At 44.5% G+C, this 12,481-nt stretch overlaps 1 protein-coding gene across 2 annotated transcripts in view; it reads right to left on the reverse strand.

Moving 5' to 3' along the window:
- The window catches only part of pit (probable ATP-dependent RNA helicase pitchoune), a 341,853-nt gene that overhangs the window by 310,370 nt on the left and 19,002 nt on the right, over window positions 1–12,481 (reverse strand). The gene's annotated exons all lie outside the window — the stretch shown is intronic.

The following is a 12,481-nucleotide window of genomic DNA, read 5'->3' on the forward strand; positions in this document are numbered from 1 at the left end:
CAGTAAGACTTCACTATAACGGACTAATTGGGGCCCAAGCCACTCCGAAAAATGCGAAATTCAGATAAAAGCGATATCCGGACTTCCCCCTGCTAACTTGGACTTTTTCCGATGTACTGTATCAGACATTAGTCCGGATAGCATGAATGGTTTTAAAACTGTTTTGACTATCATTGTGGTACTGTACTGTGTTATAACTTCACTACATTAATCAAATAGTATAATATATATAATAATACTGTACTGTGCACTGACAAACATGTCTTTTATTTGCTTTATTGTGGTGAACATACCTGAAGTGGTCAGGCAGTCCGGACTGCTTCTGGCTTTATCAGACTTTTCCAATATATAGGAATTCAGTCCGGTAGCTCCTCGATTCCGATAAAAGTGAATTCCGGTCTATTGAAGTTCATTATATCGAGGTTTTACTGTATACACAAACTGCTATGGAAAGTATCACAAACACACAAAAGCATGGTTAGGTTAACAGAATATGGTGAAAAGGGCACAATATGGATGAATCATGTACCATACAAAGACCTGAGATGGGCTTGAGATTCTGAGGCTAGGGGGTGGAGAATTACTGGTCTCCACTGCTGGGATTAACTCCTCAAGTAAGGACTCATCTATTAATCTGCCAGTCATCAGAAACCATAGATTTTGCACCATCATTCCACAGAAACCACCTCAGGTGCATGATGTTTTTTTTTAGCCTTTTTAGCATATAAAAATGCATGATAACAGCAAGAGTGCAGATATTCATATAGCACAGATAACAAACACTTCTATAACCAGGTACATGATAACCAAGGGATCATTGTACTCAGACACTGGAAAATGCAGTTCTTTCCTGGTGATGGTCTTTGGCTTTCTTTATTTGTTCTCTCAACAGGTTCTGATGCACGATTCCCTTTGAAGCAAAGATTTTCCTGTCAAAGATTTACTGCCATAAGATGTATTCCCATTATTCACTTAACTCTATTTATCAACTTATTTAACAAACAAAGAAGGGCTTGAGATATATGGATGCGAATACTGGCTGTTTGTTAAACGAAAACAATGGCACTTAAAGAATCGTAGGCTAAACAACATTCCTTCGTGACCTAATACAAGTGATTATGATTTTGTAAAAATATAGCGATAGCCATGTCCCTTTGCAATCATCTATGATCTACCAAAAGCTTGATGCCTTAATCCCATCAGGGGTGGCCACAAACAAATCGCCTCCATGCCGCCCTGTCCCCTACCATTTCATTGCCCCCTCCACAACTTACACCTTTCAATCATATACCTCTACACTCTATCCCTCTATTTCATCCTTGGTCTCCCCCTCCCTCTCCCACCATCCAACTCCTCACTCACACTCTCCCCATCAGTCTCTCACTCCCCATCCTCTCCACATGGCCAAACCATCTCAATGTACAGTACCGGTATTTCTCCTAACGCTTTATATCAAATCCATATGAATTAGCTATCATATTCATTCACTAAATTAAAGCATTGCTATAAATAAAATAGAAAGAAAAATCAAGTTATCAGACAAAATTTTTACTGCAGTGAGATTAAAGCTGAAAATTAAAGACTCACAAATTCGGACACAAGGAATGCTGGAGTGCCTGATAGAGAAGAATGAAAAACTAGAGAAGAAACAAAGACAGATGCACTGGCCATTAATCAGCTTCCTTGCATGAAACATCCAGGGCCTCTATCCAGAATGCAATCACGTCAAGATCCCAATGATGAATGAATTGGCAGAAGAAGGCTTAGTTTTCTTGGCACTTACAGAAATGCATTTCAACAGAGAAATACTAGATGCAGAAGTTAACTTACGAAGCTATTCGGTATTCAGGTCTGATAGGAAAGAGAGAAGTCATGAAGGAGTTGCAGTCAATATGATACAAGATCTGATGGCTACTGCCAAGATACTAACATCTTTCTCAAAAAGTAGCAGAGAGATGACTGAAGCATATGTGAAGATATTAGAGTTTATCCTCATAAACATTTATCACTCACCAAATACTATAGTCTGTTCCATAAAAACTGGCCGAGAGAAACCTGTATTTTCCTTCCCAAGTCTGGGTCAAATGTAGAATGCAGGTGACCTTTGAAGGATTATCCCCCTCTTTCCTCCAGCCCCTCCCTTCTCCTTCCTCTCCTGAGAGAGAGAGAGTGCGTGCGTGCGTGCGTGTCTCGCGCGCGCGTGTAGGTGTAGGTGCATGTATGTGTGTGTATTTTCTGTGGAGAGCCTTCTTCTGTACTATCCTTATGTTTATTGGCATAGATTAGTCTTTTTCCTGTTGGAGCTGCCTAGCATGGACCAAAAGGTCTACTGCAGTTTTGCTCTCTTCTTACAGTATGTCCTTATATGTTACTTTTAGCAACTTACATGATTGTTGTATTAATATTTAAAAACTATTTAAGACCGGTTTCAAAATTTCCCATTCATCACAGACACACACACACACACACACACACACACACACACACACACACAATGCTCCCACGCAGGCGTATATAAAGAATATTCTCTAACGACAGTTCTTATGAAAATATGTGGAACATGCTGGGACTCTTGGGTGAGTATAGCTTGAGATGAATGGTAACAAAGAAGAGGAAGGAGGGAATGCATGAGTGGAGAACCTGCTGACCCGTACTGGTTCAGGAATGCGTTTAGCCTCAGGTCAAGATTGGTGGAGCTTTTGCCCTGAGGTCACATGCAGCATTTCCTGGAACGCCCTTGATGATGCTTCTCAACATCCTGCCCAGGTAACTTATAGTAATGGGCAACGCATCATACCACTGCAAAATCATAAGCATCAACACAGAGCATATGAAAACAAGAAATTATAAAGTGGCTTCTTGATAACAACCTCCCTCATAACCCTCTGTACACTAAGGCTGAGCTGCTACACCAAGTGGGAAAAAAAAAAAAAAAAAGACAAGCAATTGTTTGAAATTGATGAAATCGTCAATAATCATGGTCACCAGGTGCTGCGGCTTCCTCCTTATCATTGCCAGCTCAACCCCATAGAGCTGATTTGGGCTCAGGTCAAAGATGATGTGAGGAAGAGAAACTCAAATTCTTCTAAAAAATTACGAGTGATCGAAGAGCTGACGAGAAATGTGATAGAAAAAGTAACAGCAGAAAACTGGCAGAAATGTGTGGCACACACACACAAAAAAGAAGAATTTATGAGAAATGACATTGCTGTAAGCCACATGGTAAAAAATTTTATTATCAATATATCAAACGAGTCCAGCAGCGCTGAAGATGAATGAACAAGTGTTGTGTGAGGTGTCTTGTGTATACTTATTGTAAATAAGAGTCGTAAATATAAATATAGGCCATATACTGTACATAATTTGTTTAATATTATACAAAAGAGAGAGAGAGAGAGAGAGAGAGAGAGAGGGGGGAGGGGGGGAGGGAGGGAGGGAGGGAGGGAAGGAGGAAAGAACAAAGAGAGAGGGTGGGGAGGGAAAGGGAGAAACTTTCCCTTTTCCTATTAATCACACACACTCACACACGCTAGAAGGGAGAGAGAGAGAGAGAGAGAGAGAGAGGGTAATGTGTATTTCATCATTTTTTTTATATAATACTCTATCTTGATAGACATTACTTTCAGCAAATCATATGCCTGATATTTTAATAATTATAACGTTTCACCATTTCGCGATGAATTGGTGATTTTCTTAGGTTTGCAAATCAAGATAGAACATGTAATAATGCCTTCAAATTACACAAATTCATGTTTGGATTGGATGTAGGATTAATATTAGGTCAGAAAAATATTATTGCTATATTTGAAGATTAGACAATAAACAGTTCAAATCTCTCTCTCTCTCTCTCTCTCCCAGGAGAGTAGGCTAGAGAAAGAGTCAGGTGAGGTCACTTTTATCCCTTTGTACGGTCACCTGCGTTTGACTAGGACTTGGGCGTAGCTTCTCTGCCACTTTATATGGAACAGAGTATATATACTGTGGCAGAGTTTAGATGTCAGTGAAATTCTTGTATCGCTACTCAATGAATTACCAACGCCAGATACAGGCAGCCCTCCACATTAGCAGAAGTTAGGGGACACAGACCCCTGTGAATGTGGATTTTCCATGAATGTTTGGTGCGCCCTCCAGTAAATGCCTCTACAACCGCAAATCACTCCCTGTGAGAAAGCGTGCACATACTGTATCTGGGATCTGAAAGCAGCATAAAATATCACAAATAGCTGATAACTTGCCCACACATGAGTGCAGGCAAATCAGCTACATATTTACTCCAACTTCTTACACCCATACCCATTAAAAAGTTGATTCCGCGCATCTGGAGGGCCACCTGTATATAGTCTTTACTAAAGGGAGACTTCAATCCCCCTAGCATATGCTGGACTACCAAGACAATAAGTGATGGGTCCGCCAATGAGAAATGTCCGGCAGAGTTCATCCAAATCGCAAATGATACATGACTCAGTTCGCCAAACTGCCTACCAAAGGTCAGAACATTCTAAACCTCATTTTTAGCATTAATCAAAACATCATGAACTCATATACAAGGTGCTATCCAAAAGTTTCAGTAATTTGAATATTGTAGGAAATTAAGTTACCTTACCTCCTAGTTCTCACTGTCACCTTCGAAATAGTCCCCTTGGGCATGTACACGGTGGTTCTCTCTGGATCTCCTCAATCGAGTCAAATCGACACCCTTTCAGTCGTAATTTCAGCTTAGGAAACAGGAATAAGTCACAGGGGTCAAGGTCAGGCAAATAAGGTGGGTGGGGAATGGCTACTGTGTCAGTGGAAGCCAAGAACTGCCGGACAACAATTGATGTGTGGGCAGGGGCATTGTCATGATGCAGGACCCAGTCTTTGTTCTTCCACTGTTCTGGACATTTGCGGCGGATGTTCTTCAGACGCTGCAATACTTCACAGTAAAACTTTCCACTGACAGACTGACCGGGTGGGATGAGTTCCTTGTCAACAATCCCTTGGATATCGAAGAAAACTATCAACATCGACCTGACATTGCTGTGAACTTAACGCACTTTTTTCAGCCTCGGTGAATTGGGAGACTTTCAATGCGATGACTGCTGCTTTGTCTCTGGGTCTTAACAATAAACCCATGACTCATCACCAGTTATGCCCTTGGAGATAAAGGTGGAATCATCTCTGACCTGATTCCCTGCAAACTGCAACGCGATGTGCCTTCTGCTTGTCACTTAGCGGTCTCGACACAAATTTTGCAGCGATACGTCTCATGCCCAACACGTCTGACAAAATGTATTGCAAGCTCCCATATGACAGTCCAACGATATCACAAACATCACGGATAGTTCATCTACGATCTGCAAGGATAGCCTGATCAACATTTCAGACGTTTTCTGGTGTTGTTGCCGTTGATGGTCGTCCAGATCGGTCATCGTCTTCGACGGACGTTCATCTTCCTTGAATCACTTGTACCAGAAAAATGTTCTGCTTTGGGATATGGCATAGTCACCAGAGGCTTGCTGAAGCAAACAGTGAGTTTCTGCAGCCGTCTTGTTGATCTTGAAGCAGAACTTGATGCAGGTTTTTTGTTCCGTGAGGTCTGCCATTGCAAAACTGCCAAACCACCTACACACCACGTTACAATAGTAAGCGTATATCAACAAGTCCGCTCACAGACACGACTGAGGCCACACTGATCCACAAGGGGTGCTGCTGATTCCTCCTAGCAGCAAAAGGCAAAACCGCAAACGTTTGGTTCCCTCTGTTCAAATTATTGGAACTTTTGGGTAGCACATCGTATTGTAATGGCCACAATAATGCCAGATCACTGGCAATGGATGGATGGATGGACAAACTTACCAAAGCCATTGTTAATGGAATTGGTGGAACTAAACTGAACAATATAGTCATAAAGCTGGTGGCTGAATTAGTAGAGAGGTAGCCCGCAGACCTAATGGATCCAGGCTTGAATCTCAGTTGTGGAAAGCAACAGAGTTAAATTTCATAGAGCAGACTTTACTGATCTCCTAGAAGATCAGCTGACATGTCATAAAAATATTCCCACTAATACCAATACACCAATCCTGTATGAAACAGCCCTAGCATGTATTCATTATGGATGGTGGGTGTTTGCGACGACGTGGTGACGTGGAGGTTTACGGTACGTAGGAGGACTAATGGGCCTCGGGAACAGACTGTGAAGCCTATGCCCAGAGTTGGAGGGGGGAGGGAACTTTCTTCAGACTTTTCTATATTTCTGTAGGCCACATATCAACTGGACCCACATTAAATTGGAGCTCAGTAAGACTGAATGGGAAAACATATTTAGAGGGAAGGGCAGTGATAGTATGTTCAGTGTCTTCCTAAAGAACTGTTACAGGCTTTATGGCCATACTATCTACCTATCTACAGTAATACCTTGATATATGATACCCCTAGATGCAATACCCCGGCTTAACGATGGTGGTAGAAATACCACCATACCCCGCCTAACAATGGCCAAACCCTGGTTTAACGATGGGTCTTGATATTTTTTTTACGATTTTGATGATATGTCAGACTAAAATTGTGTGTTTAGGTTGATTTATAAACTGTTTTTAGACTTAGATTGTGTTTTAGCTAATGGTGGGGTGGACATTGTCATTTTGAGGTACAGTTTACTAAGCTTGATTTTTTCCAGACATATTTGATGATTTTCAGATGTTATTTGTTGGTTTTAGTGTGTTATCTGCAGGTGTTAGACTTAGCTTAGTTTCCTTGACAGCTGTTAGGCCATTTAGATTGGCTTTAAGCTTGTTTTGGGGCTCATCTGGGTGGGTTTTGGGCTTGGTTTGGGGGGAAATCCAAGGCTGGTAAACATTCCACATTACTTTACATGTTAAAGTACCCCGATATATGATACCTCACCTAACAATGGGGTTTTACCTAGCCAATTACACTGTTAAAGCTGGGTATGCCTGTTTCTATCTATTGCCAGATGCCTTAAGTAAAACTCCTTAAGATCAAAGAAAAAATTAAGAATAGCATCAGGGATGTACAGTCACATGAAGACCAGAGGAGAAGGGAAGAAGTGCAAGCTGTGACTAACATCAAAGATACATGTATACCCCAGTTTAATTATGTCATTGGTTAACCTGCCGCGTGCCAGCTATTTATAGCCCTATGGGTCGTCTCCACGCTGGCCATTTTTTCGACCTTTTTTTTTATTGGCTAAAATGATAGATTTTGATGTGAAAACAACAAATTTCACCATTAAAATGCTCACCAAAGCTCGGAAATAGGTTTTATTCAGTCCTGCATACTCATATACAAGTACAGTATACCCGCTCTCTCACGCTCACCACGTCGGTGAGTGAAAGCCGTTTTCTATGTAAGGTATACTCAGGTATTTATGCTGGGAAGATATAGCAATGTTCAGTACACTTTTCTGATTACTTATCAACATCTATCACAATTTGCATGTCTCTCTCACTGTGAATGCATTATCTTACACCTACTTGAAGACAGGTACAACATGTCATTATGTTGTCCCAGATGATTGGCTGAAGAGTGTAACTGTAAATGTGTATAAAGGGAAGGGTGATGCCCAGGAAAGAGGAAACTATAGGGGTATAAAGCTTTTAGATCAGATAATGAAGGTAATTGAGAGAGTTTTAGAAGGTACGATTAGAGAAAGAGTGAATGTAAACGAGATGCAGTTAGGGTTTATGCCAGGTCGGAGAACTACTGATGCCATATTCATTGTTCAACAGCTTCAGCAAAAATATATTGGTAAGAAAAGGGATCTGTATTTTGTTTTTGTTGATTTGGAAAAGGCCTTTGACAGAGTCCCTAGAGAGGAGGTGAAGTGGGCAATGAGAAAGCTTGACTTGGAGGAGTGGCTGGTTAGGATGGTTATGGCTATGTATGTGGGTGCTCGCACCCAGGTAAGAGTGAATGGAAATTTAAGTGATGAGTTTTCCGTGAACGTTGGTGTGCATCAGGGATCAGTTTTGAGTCCTATGTTGTTTATCATGGTACTTGAAGCCCTCTCAAGTGACTCCAGAAACAAGACTCCCGTGGGAGATGTTGTATGCTGATGACTTGGTGTTGATTGCAGAGAATGAAAGGGAGGTGGAGGAAAGGTTTAGGAAGTGGAGACATGGAATGGGGCACAAGGGCTTAAGGGTAAATCCAGATAAAACAAAAGTGATGATATCCAGGGTTGGTGGCCGTAGTCAAAGACAAGGGAGAGTGGTCATGTGCAGTTTGCCACTAGGGCATGGGAAGTAATTCCATCTTGTGCGGTGTTTGTGATAAATGGCTGCACAAGAGATGTAGTGGTAGCAGAGGCAGACTGCGAGATAATGCTGATTTTATGTGTGCGGCGTGTCGGGGAGAGCAGATGGAGATTGTCAGGTGTGAAAGGACTGAACTTGCTGGTGAATCTCTTGAGTGTGTGGAAGAGTTTTGTTATTTAGGAGACATGTTGTGTGCTGGAGGTGGGGCTGGAGCTAGCTCTGTGGCTAGGGTAAGAAGTGGTTGGAAGAAGTTAAGGGAGCTCTTGCCTCTCCTGACATTGAGAGGACTCTCTCTACATGCTAAGGGGTCTTTGTATGCAGCATGTGTTAGGAGTGTAATGCTGTATGGTAGTGAGACCTGGGCAGTAAAGGAGGAGGATATTCGCAGGCTCAGCCATACAGAAATGATAATGATTAGGTGGATGTGTAACGTGTCCCTGCGTCCAAGGTCTGGGGGGGCTGGGTTTATGATGGAAGAGTTGAGAGGTAGGATGGGACTGGAGTGTATTGGTGTTGTGATGAGGAGGGGTAGATTGAGATGGTTTGGGCATGTGGAGAGGATGGGGGATGATACTTGGGTGAGGAAGGTGAGAAGTGTTAATATTGAGGGTGGGGTTATGAGGGGTAGACCGAGAAAGACATGAGATGAGGTCATTAAGTGTGACCTCAGGGTTAAGGGACTGAACAGGGTGGCTGCAACAGAGCATGCAGCATGGAGAGCCGCCATTAGGTGACCAAGGCCGACACATGCAAGCATGTTGGAGCAGTTAAAAATGAAACGAAACAAAATGAAACGTGAAAATGTATACAAAATGCCTTCACTATGTACAGCACTGTGTGAGGCATGCATGCAGAGTGAGGCAAAGCATGCATGAGGGGGGGGAGCGAGTGAGTGTACTGCCTTGACAGCCTGGGGGATGATGGAAGAACAGTTACCATACATGCCTGCCAATTTTTACCTGCCAATCTTGAAAAATGTGGTCACAGAGAATTTTTTTTATTTTAAATTGTTTTAAAACGGAATTGGCACTGGCTGCGGAATTATGTCAGACCATTTTAAAATGGCACTGGCACGCGACAGGTTAAGTTAAACCCCATCGTTAGGTGGGGTATCATATATCAGGGTACTTTTAATATGTAAAGTAATGGAAAGCGTTTAGCGGCCTTGGGTTTCCCCCCCCAACCAAGTCCAAAACCCACCCAAATGAGCCCCAAAACAAGTTTAAAGCCAATCGAAATGGCCTAACAGTTGTAAAGGAAGCTAACCTAAGCCTAACACCTGTAAACAACTCACTAAAACCAACATACAAAATCCAAAAATCATAAGAAAAAATAGGTTAGAAAATATCAAACACCTCTCATCACTTACATCTTGTAAGTCCATGTCCAGTCTTGGTCATCATCCTTGCTATTCCCCTGAGGCTAGAGGATATGTGGTGCTCCCTAGCACGCACTCATCCTCCTCAAAGCCCTCAAACCCCATCTCCATGGGATCGTAGCGGGAGACTGATGCACTGGCTCTGGAGGTGGCAATGGAGTGCGATGCAATGACAGGCAGTGGCGATGGAGTGTGATGCGATGGCTCTGGCAGTGGCAATGGGGTGCAATGCTATGGCTCAGGCGGTGGCGATGGGATGGCTCTGACAATGGAGATGAGGTGCAATGTGATGGCTCTCGGGATGGCAATGGGGTGCAATGCGATGAAAGAGGAGGTGGTGAGGGAAACAGCTGCGATGACTGGTGAGATGGTGAGGAAGACCGCTGCGATGACTGACGAGGTAGCGATGGAGTCAGATGCGGTGGTTCATGTCACGGAGAGGGAGACAGGAACAGTGGCCGAAGTGAGGAGGGAGATGGGGGCTGGGGCAAGGAAGGCAGCAATGGAGTGGCAGAATGCCTTAGTGGAGACACAGGTGACACGGGAGACAGGGATCAGCTGAAGGTTAGATCCAGCACTTGGAGCTGAGCATGTCCCTGGCAGGAGGAGACCCTGAGTGTTTCTCAGCTGGTCGATGGCAGGGGAGATGCTCTGCTGGTTGAAGGTTGGGGAGATGCTCTGCTCGTCAAGGGCTTGGGAGATCGTGTGACTTGCTGGCGTGGTGGAAGCCTGTTTGAAGACGGCAGTGATTCTAGTCTGCCTGGCTGCCCTCTTCTTTTCCTTCGGCATCATCCTATACACCTTCATCCCCTCCTCAAGCAGATTAGCCATGTCCCTGTTTCATCCTGGGACAGGGTTGTATGTGCACATCAGCGCAATGATCTCATCCAGCTTGGTTAGCATCTCCCTCAGAATTGTAATATTGAGGGCTCGCACTTCAGGGACGACCTCCTCCTCCTGTGCCTCTTGGTGTGGGTTGAATCTCCGTATTGAGGAGCTCCTCGTCGCTGAGGTCCTCCCTGTGGCTTTCGAGGATCTCTTCCACATCCTTCTCATCAGCCTCCCTGAAGCCCATCTCATGCGGCAGTTCAACAATGTCCTGCCACATACGCTGCACCAGTGGAACTTGCACGCCTTCAGGGAAGGCAGTAAAGGAGTGCACACACTCTTGCCACAGCTTCCGCCACACAACATTCATGGTGGGCTGGCTAACTTCACGCCATGCTGCAGTGATGTTCTCTATGGTGTGGAGTATCTTATACCCTTCCCAAAACTTTTGCACTGTCGTCCTATCGTCACTGTCACAGGCCATCACCAACCGCTGCATAGTGTGGCAGAAGTAATACGGTTTGAAATTAGCGATCACCCCTTGGTCCATGGGTTGCAACAACAACGTGATGTTGGGGGACAGGAACAGCACAATAATGTTGCTTGCCCATTCCTTCATCACATACGGGTGGCTAAGCGCGTTGTCTACCACCACGAGGAATCTGTTCGCCAAATTCTCCCTGAGGGCATACCTGTACTTCTTCAGGACACTAGAGAGGAACAAGTGGATATATGATGAACAGATGTTGGAAGTCAACCAGGCCTTCTTGTTAGACTTCCAAATCACCCCGAGATTTTCTTTCATATACCCCACCAGAGGCCTGGGGTTCTTGGAGTGGTAGACAAGGAGCGGCTTCAACTTGACGTCGCCCTCGGCGCTGCCCCCAAGCAGGAGCATAAGCCAGTCCTTCGAGGCCTTGAACCCTGGCGTAAACATTTCCTCTGTTGCAAGATATGTCTTGGAGGACATTCTCTTCCTAAACAGCCCAGTCTCATCAAAATTCAAGACCTGCTTCGCACTGCAGCCACCCTCCGCAATGATGCGTTTCAACTCGTCAGGTAACGCTGCCGCTGCCACAGTATCCGCACTTGCCGCCTCACCTCATACATTTTCACGTGGTTGAGATGAATTCCCCGCTTGAAGTGGTCAAACCACCCATGGCTAGCCTTGATGGTCTCGCTAGCATCAAGATCCCGCCTCACCTTGATTTCTTCCCATAGTGAGAGAGCCTTGGTGCAAATAATTGCCTGGCTCATGGGTGCCTTCCACCTGTTCTGATCTTCCACCCAGGTGCAGAGCATCTGCTCCAGCTCCTTTATTGCAGGCTCTCTCTGGCGGGTGATACAGGAGGCAGATAAGGTTGCAACCTCCCGAGCAGCAGCCTTAATGGTCTCCCCTTTTTGATGATGGAGACAGTCGACTAGGCAAGGTGGAGAGCCGAGGAGATAGCACATGCACCCTCGCCTTTTTCGCGGTGCTTAAGAATATCTAGTTTCACTTCTAGAGACTGAGTTTTACGCACACACTTCGCAGGAACATCGCTAGCACCAACACTAGCCTGCTGCTTACCATCCCGACTAAGGCCTCCACTAGCACCACCACAAGCCCCACCACATGCAGCACTCTAACCAGACATGATCACACTTATTTAAGCCAAAAATCACACAAAATCACACTCCACACACAATTAGTATCACTGCTCTACTCACGGCACTGCTCATACTTAGTTATGATGCACTACCTGTGATAGCAGCTTGTGTAACATTGGTGATGCAACATGGTGTGTGGCAGGAGAGCATAAGAGTTCCCTATTCTGAGATGGCTGGTGCGAGAAGAATATGGATGAGCGAGGGGTGCGCGATGGCTGTGGGGGCTGCGTGAGCATTTCTGCGCTTCCTTGGAGGCGGGCAGGCTCAGCTGGCCGCAGGAACGCACGTGATTCAAAATTTCGGCCTAATGCCTGTGGACGTAAAGTTGGAGGGCCCATCGTTAAACCAGGGCGCAGCCATTGTCTAA

This window comes from Coenobita brevimanus, chromosome 93, assembly GCF_032717465.1.
Source record: "Coenobita brevimanus isolate Jiangsu-jjx chromosome 93, ASM3271746v2, whole genome shotgun sequence".
Taxonomy (NCBI): Eukaryota; Metazoa; Arthropoda; class Malacostraca; order Decapoda; family Coenobitidae; genus Coenobita; species Coenobita brevimanus.